This window comes from Marmota flaviventris, chromosome 1 (assembly GCF_047511675.1).
Source record: "Marmota flaviventris isolate mMarFla1 chromosome 1, mMarFla1.hap1, whole genome shotgun sequence".
Taxonomy (NCBI): Eukaryota; Metazoa; Chordata; class Mammalia; order Rodentia; family Sciuridae; genus Marmota; species Marmota flaviventris.
The window spans coordinates 19,803,274-19,816,007 of NC_092498.1; the positions used below are offsets into that span (position 1 = coordinate 19,803,274).

The window sequence follows — 12,734 nt, forward strand, 5'->3', positions numbered from 1 at the left end:
GGATGAAGTAGTATATATAATAATTGGGAAATCACCACTTCAAACACAACTTAGACTCTCTCTAGACTCAATTATTTCATCGACAGAATATTGCAATAAAACTTAGAGGTTAAAGGAAATAGGTAGTGTAATTGAAGGGACTTTGTAAAACATGAAGGCCAGACTGACAAAAACTGAGGTACCAGATGTTCCATGTACTACAAGATGCCATAGGTGGGAAACAGATGTGCTGGAAAATAAAACACATTACTTAACATTTCCTTGTTGTCATATTGTTTTCCTTCTTGAAAGTTAAGTATAAAAAGACAAATTCAGGTAATTAATTAACTGGAACCTCACTGATCAAGACTTCTAATCACTCATTCCAATTACCTATTGGGCAACCAATAAATATGAAGTTAGATGATGCAGTATGTATAGTTACACATTATGTGAATGCAGCTCTTATTGTCCTTTTAAAGAAAGTATCATTTCTTTATAGAGAAAATCATGTATCTTCAGGCATGATCTTCTTCTGTTCTACTATTCAAGCAATGCTGCCAGAGCTCCCAGTCACCCAGGCTACTTCCAATGGCTGTGATTTTCATAATTTGACTAAGTAATTACATGTATTGACCATCAACTGAAACCATAGCAACCATATAAGGAGATTTTATTTGAAGCAAAAATACTGTGCTACTTTTAGACTTTTTTTTTTTTTTAAATGGCATTCACTAGTGCCTTCTTATCCTATTTTCTTTATCAAGGAATCCTTCCAGTGAAGTCAAGAGGTAAGAAAATCAGCTTTAATGTTACATGTGAATTAGTTTTTGAGAAATGACAATGAAAAATGTCTAGCTTGAGCTGAATGCGGTGGTGCATGCCCAAAACTCAAGAGACGCTGGCAAAAGGATCTCAGGTTTGAGGCTAGCCTCAGCAACTTAAGCCCATCTCAAAAAATGAAAAGAACTGGGGATGTTGCTCAGTGGCAAAGCATCCCTGGGTTCAATCCACAGTACCAAAAAAAGAAAAAAAATATCTAGTTCCCTGGACTCTGCCCCATTTCCCAATTTAGACTTACAAATAAGTCTTGTTGGTGATTCAGTTTGGTGTTTAAAGAGATCCAAAAAGCTTGTAAGACTGGTATTCAAGTGAGATTGAGACACCCATAAAAATTTAAAAACAAACACAACAACAAAAACCAGTGCTATGTGGACTTTGTGCCTGAAGGACAGTAAGCCATTTCCTTTTGAGGAGATAATCCTTATGGCTCTCAGCCTGTAAAGAAATAGGATAATATAGGATGATCAAAATTTACAGCATAAGAGAGCTATTATTTACATGGAATATAGACACTACATTCTCAATGATGAAAAAGCATTGCATTTTCTTGCTGGATGTGTTCCCTAAAGCTTCTCTCCTGACCGATTCCTGATGTCTTCTGAGAAACAAATTTTTCTCAGACCTCCATCAGCCTAACCTTCAATGCTTGCCTGGGGATTTAGGAGGTGCATGCAAGGACCTTGTGTGGAAAGAAAGTAAGATTATAGTTTGTGCTTTCCATATCTAGCCACCTTCAGTTGCCAGTCTTTTGGATTTCTGCTAGTAAGAGGGAGTTTTAATAGTGCGTTTGCAATGAATCATGCCTCTGAAGTAGATACATTTAGTGACCCATACATATCTCCCCCACACTAAGGTTCTTAATCAAGCCAATAGCCCTCTACTGCAAATGCTTGCTTCCCTTAGCTTGAGAGCACTCTCTGACCACAGGAGCATTCTAGGTGCCAGAAAGGTTGGAAGTATCCAGGAATTAAAATCTCTGAAAATAGCTGGGCATGGTGGTACACACTTGTAGTCCCAGTGACTCGGAAGGCTGAGGCAGAATGGCAAGTTCAAGGCCAGCTTGGGAACTTTAGCAAGGCTCTCTCAAAATAAAAAAGGCTGGAGATGTGGCTCAGTGGTTAAGCACACTGGGTTCAATTGTCAGTATCAAACAAAAACAAAAACCCCAAACCTCCGGAAACAGTCCTCCAACTAATGTAGAGTGGGAGTAAATCTAAATTCTCCAGCTTTCTCATCCTTTGGGTAGGATAAATGAAGCATATTCTATGCTACCTTCTAGAGTTGCCCAGTACAAATGAGCTCCAGTTCCCACAGGAGTAACCTACTCAGTCTCATCCCTCACCTCACCAAGGCGTCCTCAGCATCTGGTGCCACAGTGTTGTCTCATGATGGAAATTCTTGAGGTCAACATAGTGCCATGCTTCTACTGGACCTGTTACAGATTTTTTAATTTTCCATTCTTTTTACAACTCAGTTCAAAATCAAAGACATGTAAACTCTCCAGAACCAATTTCCTTGTAAACATAATATCTGTCTTGCTGTGCCCCCTCTTGCATGCATGCTTTCTTACCTGAGGAAACCTGGGCAAGTAATGAATATCTATCCTGGTTTTTCTTTGAATCTTTGTAAATCCATCCTCTATGCTTCCCTGCTATGTTGTTTGTCTTGGGAGCCTGACCTCTATGGAATATGTCACTCAGGTTCCTTACCCTATGGCCAATGGAAGGAAAGAAAGAAATCAGGATATTTATTCTTTTCCACGCACTCTGCCTCACTGATTTTGACAATGACCTCATCACCAAAACTACAGCTATGCTACAGTTGGGCTGCCATTTTTGCATCCAGCCCCTCAATACATAGACACTATATTTTATTGTATTAGAAGAATTAATATGCTAGGAAACAACTTATGCCAATTTGAGAAATGTATTAGCTGACTATCCATCTGAATGCACCCCTCTTAACCAAACTCTGTTAACAGTTTTCTCTTCCTCCTCTTCAGGCTTGGGGATCCTAAGAGCACCTTGTTGTTCCTCTCTGGTAGCAAGCACCCCTACTAGGTTCTCTATTTAACCCACAGCTCTAAATACTTCCTTTATGAAAAAGCCTCTACCCAACTAAGTTGAGTATACTCTCTTTCTTGCTAAGCCCCTGGCTGATGTAGCCTCCTGCCTTGGAGTTCTCAGCAGTTCAGGGATAGATAGAGGATCAAAATCAGATTCCTCTGAGCTTGGACTCAAATAAGTAGCTGTGCATGTAAAGGTATCACAGTTCTTTCTGTGCATTCCCAACTCAGACGGAAGTGTGGTATCAGAAATTGAAAAACAGGTGTGGTGGCACATGCCTGTAATCCCAGCAGTTTGGGGTTGAGGAAGGAGGATCAAAAGTTCCAGGCCAGCAACAGCAACTTAGTAAGGCCCTAAGCAATTTAGACCCTGTCTTAAAATAAAAAAAAAGGCTAGAGATGTAGTCTGGTAGGTAAAGTGGCTCTAGGTTCAGTCCCTGGTATCAAAAGAAATAAAAAAAAAGAAAGAAACATTTGTCTGAAGCACACTATACCACTGGAGCTAGACACAGGAAAATATATTTGCATTTTTTAGGGTCTGTATGTGACTTCACCCACCTTACACTAGACGGGTCGGGATGGTGGAGATGACAGATGTAAAACAGGATGGGCCCAACCACTGCGGCACATTTCAAGGCCCTGTTTGTGTCACTTCTGCCAAAGCAAGTTCCATGGTCAACCCCCCAAAAGTGAAGTGGTGGGAGAAATACACTTCCCCCGTAGAATTGCAAGAGGGAAAGTTAGTATTTTTTACAATAATATACAGATAAAATAAGCAACAGAAAGAAAGGTAATTTGAGGATAGACCAAAGTTTGTTCAATTTTATTTCAATCTTCACGAGTGAACCAGATTGACTTTGAAAAATATCAGGTTAAATTTCTGAGATTCCAGAAACACAACTACATCCCCAGTCCTTTATAGATAGGGGATATTGTCATACAAATAACAGCATTTTAAAGTTTCAGGTATTAGGCAAATGTTATTATGAAGATTCCATTTTCTGTTCATATTAAACCATGATTGCCACACTTTGGGACCTGAATATATAGCCTTGTCCATTTTTTATTTCCCATCAGATTTCAGATTCTATAAGAATTAATTTGATGCTGAATCTTGAGGTGAGACTCAGCACATTCCAATGAATATGCCCATTGGAGATTCCTCAACCCAGATATCCAAAAAGTGGTCAAAGGATCTGAAACTAATACTCCCTTCTCTGTACAGCATTTTCCTCATCAGAAATTTATATGAGGCTTAACTGGGGCTTATTCAAGAGCCCCTCAATTAGGAATGGTTTCAAGTTGAAGATCCCAAGAGTTTTCAACACCTTAGGATCCCCCAATGCTTTCTCTCCCTAAGGAAGATAGAAAAGTGTTTCCCTAGCATAGGGATTCAAGAGGAGCAAAAAGCCCTTGGTTATCTCAGTCATAATCCTAGGCAGCAAAGGAAATAGCTCAAAGATCAACATGAAACCTCAATAATGCTACTAGCACACTGTGTGAACCAAAGAGTGTCCATAAATAATGGATGATTTCAATAGAAGCATTAGCTTGAGTTTCTACCTCATGAATAGCAGTATAGAAATTCATAGCAGTGACGAACTGTAAAGATCAGCTGGTACTAGGATTGAAATTTAAGAATATATTGCTTTGGCTAGATTAAGAAAAAGAGAAATGCACTAGGAGATACAAAGTGTGAGAAATGTTTTGAAGTTGGGAATGAATATGAATGTTTAGGGGATAGTGAGAAGATCTCCTTGACCAAAATGGGGAAAGGGTCAGAAATTAGGTGGGATAGAAATGATGATGCCATATTATGAGGACATTAATAGCTAAGAAATTTAAATGTTGTGTGGTGGATGTTAGAAGCCATTGGAATTCCTGAGTGGGGAGATTATTTAGTGCAAACATCTGCAGTTGTCTTAATAGTCTAGCTTTCATTGTGACTCTAGGCCAGCTTTTGACTTGGAGATAGTAATGATCATGGTGTATGAAAGGGGATTATTCATGTGTATTTTGTCTTCTTTACAAATTTGATTTTAGCCTGAATCATAGAGAGAGTGTGTTGTCTTTTCCCATAGTTTCTGTTGGCAGCAGCTGCATGTTCTCATGGGAACATACACCACTTACCTACTCAAACCTTCCTTTTATATTTTTACCCTCAGCTTCTCTTCACTGGAATTTCATCTTTTCTGTGGAGCATATTTACATATAAGCTTAGAGCAGCTGTTTTTTTTTTTTTTCCTGTAACTAAGGGTCATTCTGAATATTTCTAAATACATAAAACTCCAGGTATAACTCTAAGTAAAACATGATGAAAGGAGGCATTTTGACAACCCCTGGAATGATAACATCAGATTGAACACCATCTGGCATAAAAACTTTAGCTTTCTGCAGTGACCAAATGAAGGACCATGGCTCAGTGGGCTTTTTCAGTGATTAATACCAGAAAGCCTTTGCTGAGCTCTAATTCCAAATAAGAAGTTTCTGTCCATCCCACCCCGCTCCTGCCATGTACTCACAGAGCTTGTGATCCTGGGGGAACCGTCTTCATCTGTAGGAAAGAAGTTCTTCCCTGACCATAATGGCAAAGCCAAGAACGTCCATAATTCCGCCCTGAACTCTTTGCTCATGTAAGACATACTAACTTTCATGGCACTTTGTTCCTTTGCCAAATTCTAAGAGTTTGAACTCTAAAATAGATAGAGTTAAATCATAGTAGTTGTATACTTTGGGAAAATTTTGAATGTTATGTAGATTTACCAAGTTTTGCTTTCCTTAATTGATATGAACATTATTTGTTGAGCTAGGTTCTAGAAAGTACTAGTGATTCAGATATGAATAAATCATGCTGCTTCCTCTGGAGTGTTGCAAGTAAGAAATGAAAAAAAGTAAGCTATAATAGAATTTAATAAGCCATTAAGTGGAGGTGTTCAGTTCTGTGAGCACATAGAAGGAACCATAATTAATTTTGCTATTTCAGAACAAAGCAGAAGACATTTGGGCAAGTTTTAAAGGATAAGCAGGGACTCCTTAAGTGAGGTTAGGAACTTAAGGCAAAGAACAGAATAAATAAAAGCATCAAATGAATAAAGCATCAAAGTGCAGTGCTGGTCATCTCTTCTCATTCCAGATGAAACAAGATAGGCCTTCAAGAATGCAGAATCGGGGAGGTCCTCCTCCAGACAGACTGCTCAGCACAGACCTGCTGCTAGCTAAAGCTTCAGGACCACAGGACCAGGCTGATTAAACCAGAACGTTATGACTTCCTGGAGAACAAAATATTTGTAAACACTTTTATGGAAATGGGCCAATGGGTTCAAAATAGCCTCAGACTATCCGGATATGTGGTTTCTGGAAGAGGAGCCATATTCTTCTAGAGGGTCTAAAGGAAATGTCCCAAAGTTTAGAAACTTTGGTGGTCCCTGTCTCTTTCCCTGTCCCCAAGAAATGTTTCCTTGTCTTTTCCCCAACCATTCACTTTTACTTTACTGAAATATGAGTTCACTACCTTTGTCAATTTCCTGTGGCTACCATAACAAGTTACCACAAAACTGGTGGCTTACAACAACAAATAATTTTTCTCTTATAGTTCCATATGACAGAAGTCTAAAACCAAGGTGTCAGCAGGGTTGGTTTCCTCTGGAGAGTTTGAGAGAGGCTCTGTCTCATGCCTCTCTCCTAGCTTCTGGTGGTTGCCAATAATTTTTGGCACTTGCAGGTATAGTACTCCAGTCTCTGCCTCCATCTTCACATCATCCTTCATTTCTGTGTCTCCATGTGTATCTAATCTCCCTCTATCCTACTTACATCTCCAAAGATCTTGCTTCCAAATAATAATAATAGCCAGGCATGGTGGAGCACACTTGTAATCCCAGTGATCTAAAGGCTGAGGCAGAATAATCCCAAGTTCAAGGCCAGCCTTAGCAATTATCAAGACCCTCGGCAATTTACCAAGATCCTGCCTCAAAATAAAATTTTTAAAAAAGGACTGGCAATGTAGCTCAGTGGTAAAGCACCCCTGGCTTCAGCCCCAGTACCACAAAACAAATAAGTTGATAGTAACAGGTTCTGGGACTTAGGAGTTGGAAAGGTTTTCTGGGAAGACACGATCAACCCACTGTGTACCACTCCTGCACACATCCTGTAGCTTACATTCAATGCCTGTACCCAAGCAGCTGAACATAGCTAGAGAAAGACCCAAATGTGCAACTGCTCTTACTTTAAATTTATAGCCACTAACCTCCAATGAGCCTTTGGTGCTTCTTGATCTTTCTCCAGTTCCCTCTTCAATTTTCAATTTCTGGATGATTAGTTCATACCTTCTCCTCTCTCCTCAGTTCTCTAACAGCTTTTCCTCCTCAGTCACCAAGTATCAGCTGACTTCTTTGGTTCTGTCCAACTTGGAACCTCTTAGAAGAGTGCTGCTGAACATTTCACCACCTGTCTGTATTCTGTGACCAAACCCTCTTCCTCCTCTGTTACTGTTGACGAACAGTCTTGTGTTCCTAAGGAAGTTGCCTTCTATTGTAGCAAGATCTCATTCCCTTTGCTCTTTTCCCTTCATCATGGTTTTTGTTTGTTTCTTGTTTTGCTTTGTTTTTGGTACTGGGGATTGAACTCAGGGGAACTTGACCACTGAGCCACAACCCAGCCCATTTTTATATTTTATTTTATTTTTATTTTAAATATTTATTTATTTTGGTACTAGGGACTGAACTCAGGGGCACTCGGCCACTGAGCCTCAACCCCAGTCTTATTTTTTGTTTTATTTAGAGACAGGGTCTCACTGAGTTGCCTAGTGCCTTTCACTGAGGCTGGCTTTGAACTTGCCATCCTCCTGCCTCAGCCTCCTGAATCAGTGGAAGTATAAGTGTACGCCATTATGCACAGCTCATCATGGTTTTCCCTCTCTTAACTGGATGGATCCCATCAACATAAAACCATGCTGCAACATTTCTTATCTTAAACAAGCACATATGTAAAGCCTCTCATTTAGCCCCTATGCCCCCTCCAACTGCCTTTCTGCTGCTCTACAACAAAACTATTTAAAAGAGTTGTCTATATAGGTTGTCTCCATTTTTTCTTCTCTATTAAATTTATTCCCTATTCTGAACCTCGCCTCCAAAAATCCTCCTGTCAAGGTCACTAGTAGCCTTCAAGTTGCAAAATCCATTGGTCAATCCTCAGTCTTCACCTTACTTGACCACTCTGCAGCATTTGACATGGTTGATCTCCCTGCTTGGAGCACTTTCTTACCCTAGATTCCAGGACTCCACTCTCTCTTTATCACTGGCCTCTTTTCAGTCCCCTTTGCTGGTTTCTTCTATCTCTTTGACCTCTAAGTATTGGACTACTCTAGAGCTTTGATGACAGACACCTTCGCTCTCTGATTTCACTCATTCTTAGGGTGATATCAGATAGTCTCATGCTTGGGTTCCTCACCCATGTCCCCTCAAGACTTGGCTCTACATTCACAGGCTGTCTACTGGGAACACTTTGATTCTCTGCCTGGGGACCTTTTATTACCCAGGAAGCCCTGGACTCTTGCAAAGAAGCTGAAAGGGCTAGAGAGTTAATGCCTTCAGAGAAACCTTCAGCCAAAGATGAATGCAGTCTGGTGGGTAATTATCCTGGCTTTCTGGTCCCTTAGTTAGGATAACTTTGAGGCCTGTTCTATATTCTCTCTTAGAATCCCACAATTGGGGGGAAAAAAAGAAGAGGAAGAAGAAGATGAATCCCACAATGAAGCTGTTGTGGGATTATAGCCACTGTAAGGTAATCTGCAGGGGTAACTTACTTCCAATGTACCAATTACTGACTTCCTTCTTTTTCTGTCTCACTTCTCTAATTTTCCACCGGTATTTCTTAGACTCTTCCCCCAGATAAACTGCTGACACTCCAAGTTTTGTCAGGATCTAGTTCCAGGGGAACTCAAACCAAGACAAATACTATTTATATGCTAATGATTCTCATGTTTTTATCCAGCCCCAAAGTCTCCCAAATTACAGAATTTTATATTGCTTATTAAGGTGCCAGAAATGCTTCTAAATGCTTTACAATTAAGTTACTTATCTAGGCATGGTAATATATGCCTATAATCCCAGCAAATCTGAGGCAGAAGGATCACAAGTTTGAGGCCAGCCTGGGCAAAATAGGTCAGCCTGTTTCAAAATAAAAATACAAAGAGCTGGGGATATAGTTCAGTAGTAGAGAAACCCTGGGTTCAATCCCTAGTAGCACAAAATAAAGAAAGAAATATTGGGTTATTCAGTCCTATAATGTGAGTTTCATTATCATCCACATTTTACTGATGTAAAACCTGAGATACAGATTTTGTTGAAGCAAGTTGCCCGTGTTGATACAGCCAGTATGTGGAAGAGCCAGGATTCAAGTCTAGGACTTGTATTCTGAAACACAGTGCTATGCTGCCTCTATGAAAAGGGATACATTTGAGAAATCATTTGGGGGTGGGAAAAAGAGGGATGGAGAGGGACAGTGCATCTCAGTTATTGATAAATATAGTATCTTCAAAGAGCCATCCTACAGTAGACTTATTTTTATTTTGGTGGACATCTAGACTGGAAGATAAGAGTAAATGCAGCATAAATTGTGTGTGTAGACTTAGATAAGGCAGTTGGCAAGATCCCTCATTAGAAAATATCTAATAATGTGAACTGGATTCTAGATCAATTAAGTAAATTCATACCCAGTTGAAGAGCTATACCCAAAGAGTGCTGATTAATGAATTTCTTTCAACCTGTTAAGAGGCTTCTTGTGGTAAATCAAAGGGCTTTGGGCTGCCTCCTGTCCTATTTAAACATTTTAGCAATGTCTCCAATAAAGGACATCATTGGGAAACCTGTCTAATCTGAGGAAGATACGTGGAATGAAACAGCATTGTTAATGTGCTACAGACTAAAACGGAGGAAATGAATCTTACAGATGGAATTTGCTGGGTATGAGAAGTCCTTTACTCAGTTCTATTAAAAAAATCACACAGGGGAAAAAAAGGCTTAGGAGTTTCCTTTGGGTAGAAGTTAAATATGAGTCAACAGCCAGTTGTGGCCACTAAACTCAACAAAACAAAACAACACCCTAAGTAAATCAGAAATGTAGCATGCAGGCCAAATTGAAGGGCCCCTTCTGTTTTTCCTTCCTTAGTCAGCCACACCTGGGCAACTCTTTGAATTATTATGTCACAGAGGAACAGCCACAAACCATAGTATCCAGAAGGGGACAGAAATGGGTAGAAGTAAAACGATCTCATACAGAGAATTTCTGCAGGAATAGGGAAAGAAATTGATCAGGGGATATAATATGTCATCAGAGAGGTGATGGTCAAGGAGGAAATTTATAGGATAGAAATTACTCTGTGTCAGTCATTCCCATCTGTAGGAAAAGGGCAGAGAGAAAACTTAATATTGAATATCTGCTCTTCCTGGAAGTGATGGTCACTTTATGTTTGTTGTATGTTGCATCTTATACCAACTCTCTGAGACAGTTATTATGTGTTTTCAACACCTTAGTAGCCCTCTAATAACTTTCTTTTGATTATCAAGTGAGGAAAAACACATGCTTATTAATGTCAACACAGTGTTTTGATATTGGATCCTGGTAATCAACTTCAGAGGGAAAGGACTCTTTCCACCCAGGGTCTGACACAGAGGTGTACAGTTCACTTCCTGTATCCAGATCAGATCAGACAGAAATGGGGCAATGAGTAGGCACAAGGGAGAAAGAACCTATTTGGATACTACCAAATCCAGAAGGGATGGCTCAGTAACAGGCTTCTGCCTGCTTCCAACTCAGCTATTGCTGACTGGTAAACAGAACAAAAACTTAAACTGGCATGATAGCATGTGCCTATAATCCTAGATACTTAGGAGGCTGAGGCAGGAGGATAACAAATTTGAGGCCAGCCTCAAACTTAGCAAGACCCTATCTCAAAATAAAATAAAATAAAATAAAAAGGACTTGGAATGTAGCTCAGTGGTTAAGGACTCCTGAGTTCAATTCTCAGTACAAAAAAAAAAAAAAAGAAAGAAAAGAAAAGAAAAAGAAAATAATGTACCAATGGAATCTAAATCCTGGTGTCCAAGACTCTCCAGCTATAGGCCAAAGAGGTTTTACAGGGTTTTTGTTTGTTTGTTTTGGTACCAGAGAATGAACCCAGGGGCACTTAACCACTGAGCCACATCCCCAGCCCTTCTTTGTTTTTTATTTAGACACGACCTCATTGAGTCACTTAGGGCCTCACCAAGTTTCTGAGCATAGTTTTGAATTTGCAATCTTCCTGCCTCAGCCTCCTGAGCCACTGGGATCATGCGCATGGGCCACCATGTCCAGCTCTGATTTTACAGGTTTTGTTTTCCATTCCATTCCATTTGTAATAGGCTCTTGTTTCATCTAAATTGGATTCTCATTCCCAGTATCTTACTGCCATGCCTTTTCCCGTTGCTCTCTCTACTTGGAGAGTCTTCTTTCTCCATACCTTTAGTCATTCCTTTTTGGGGGGAGGGTGCTGGGGATTGAACCCAGGGCCTTTGTGCATGCACAGCAAGCACTCTACCAACTGAGCTACATCCCCATCTTTTCTCCATATCTTTAAAAATCATATTCAGCTTGCTTAGATATCATCTCCCTCATGAAACTTCCTTTGATCAATAAACCCACCCCACAGATTCTTTTCCTTCCATGAGCCCCATAGTACATAACTAAAACTTTTGTATAGCAAATGTTATTGTTTCCCAAGTCTCTGACACCAGTTCACAAATTATGGTGTGCAGATTGAACATTTTGTTCTCTGTGTTTATAAGGACAGATTCCTGGTGGTTACACATTGCACAATGGCTTATTTTAACCCATTTCCTAAATGGAAAAAACAAGTTGAAGCTTTGGGAGGCAGTCACATCATTCTGTTCTGCAACACTTGAGCATCTAGTTATTTGAAGTATCTGTGATTGTTAGTGTACAGTGAGAGAAGAGCCTATTTCTCTTCCACTACTGCTTTCAGAGGTGCTAATGTCAGCCAGGTGCTGTGGCCCATGCCTGTAATTCTAGTGACTCAGGAGGCTGAGGCAAGAGGACCACAGATGTGAGGCCAGCCTCACCAACTTAGCAAGACCCTGTCTCAAAATAAAGAATAACAGGAGCTGGGGATGTAGTAGAGTACCCTGTATCCATTTTCCAGTACCAAAAACAATACTATTGTCTCTCCTTACTCTCTGCCTTGGATCTACCATGGGTAAATCAATGGCTTTTCAGTCACATTTCTTTCTCTTTTAGGTATTCGAACAGTCTGATTTTTTAGGTACTAAAATCCACTTTCCAGTTTAAAACTTTAAACGTAATACATTTCAAAGTGCTCCTGTTCCCTGAATCCAGAACTGACGTGGGGTAAAGAACTTAGCAAAGGAGGGTGTGTGGTCTTTCCTTCACTCTCCTGCTCTTTGCTTTCTCCTTCCCAGCTCGTCCTGCCGAGGACGTCTGCGGTCATTCCTGGTACACTGCTGGAGTATCTCCTTGGAAGTTTGGAAGAAATTAGGCCTACAGTAAGTGATGTGAAGATGCTAGAAATTCTTTGACAGGGAGAGGAGTCAAGAGGCTTAGAGAGGTAGGCGTGTTAGAACTGACTTACTATGCAACACCAAAGAACTACCGTGTGATGACATTTCCCAGGAAGACGCAGAGGACCTTTTATTCATTCTTTCATAAGGAATACATCCATGAGGAGGCAACGGCTTCTGAAGATACTCAGGGTTGTCTGTCCCATGGAGGCCAGTTTTTTATTCATTTAATATATTTATCTATTGGTACTAGGGATCGAACCCAGGAACTTTTTACC

At 40.2% G+C, this 12,734-nt stretch overlaps 1 protein-coding gene and 1 long non-coding RNA gene across 2 annotated transcripts in view; one reads left to right on the top strand and one right to left on the bottom strand.

Moving 5' to 3' along the window:
• The window catches only part of Bpgm (bisphosphoglycerate mutase), a 49,786-nt gene extending 42,550 nt beyond the window's left edge, over nt 1–7,236 (bottom strand). Inside the window, exon 1 of the mRNA XM_071611861.1 lies at nt 7,131–7,236. The gene's annotated coding sequence lies outside the window, so the exon portion shown is untranslated. The remainder of the gene's footprint in view (nt 1–7,130) is intronic.
• Nucleotides 7,237–7,631: 395 nt separating this feature from the next.
• The window catches only part of LOC139705698 (uncharacterized), a 30,443-nt gene continuing 25,340 nt past the window's right edge, over nt 7,632–12,734 (top strand). The window contains exons 1-2 of the long non-coding RNA XR_011707509.1: nt 7,632–8,507; nt 12,358–12,441. This is a non-coding gene — a long non-coding RNA (uncharacterized lncRNA). The remainder of the gene's footprint in view (nt 8,508–12,357; nt 12,442–12,734) is intronic.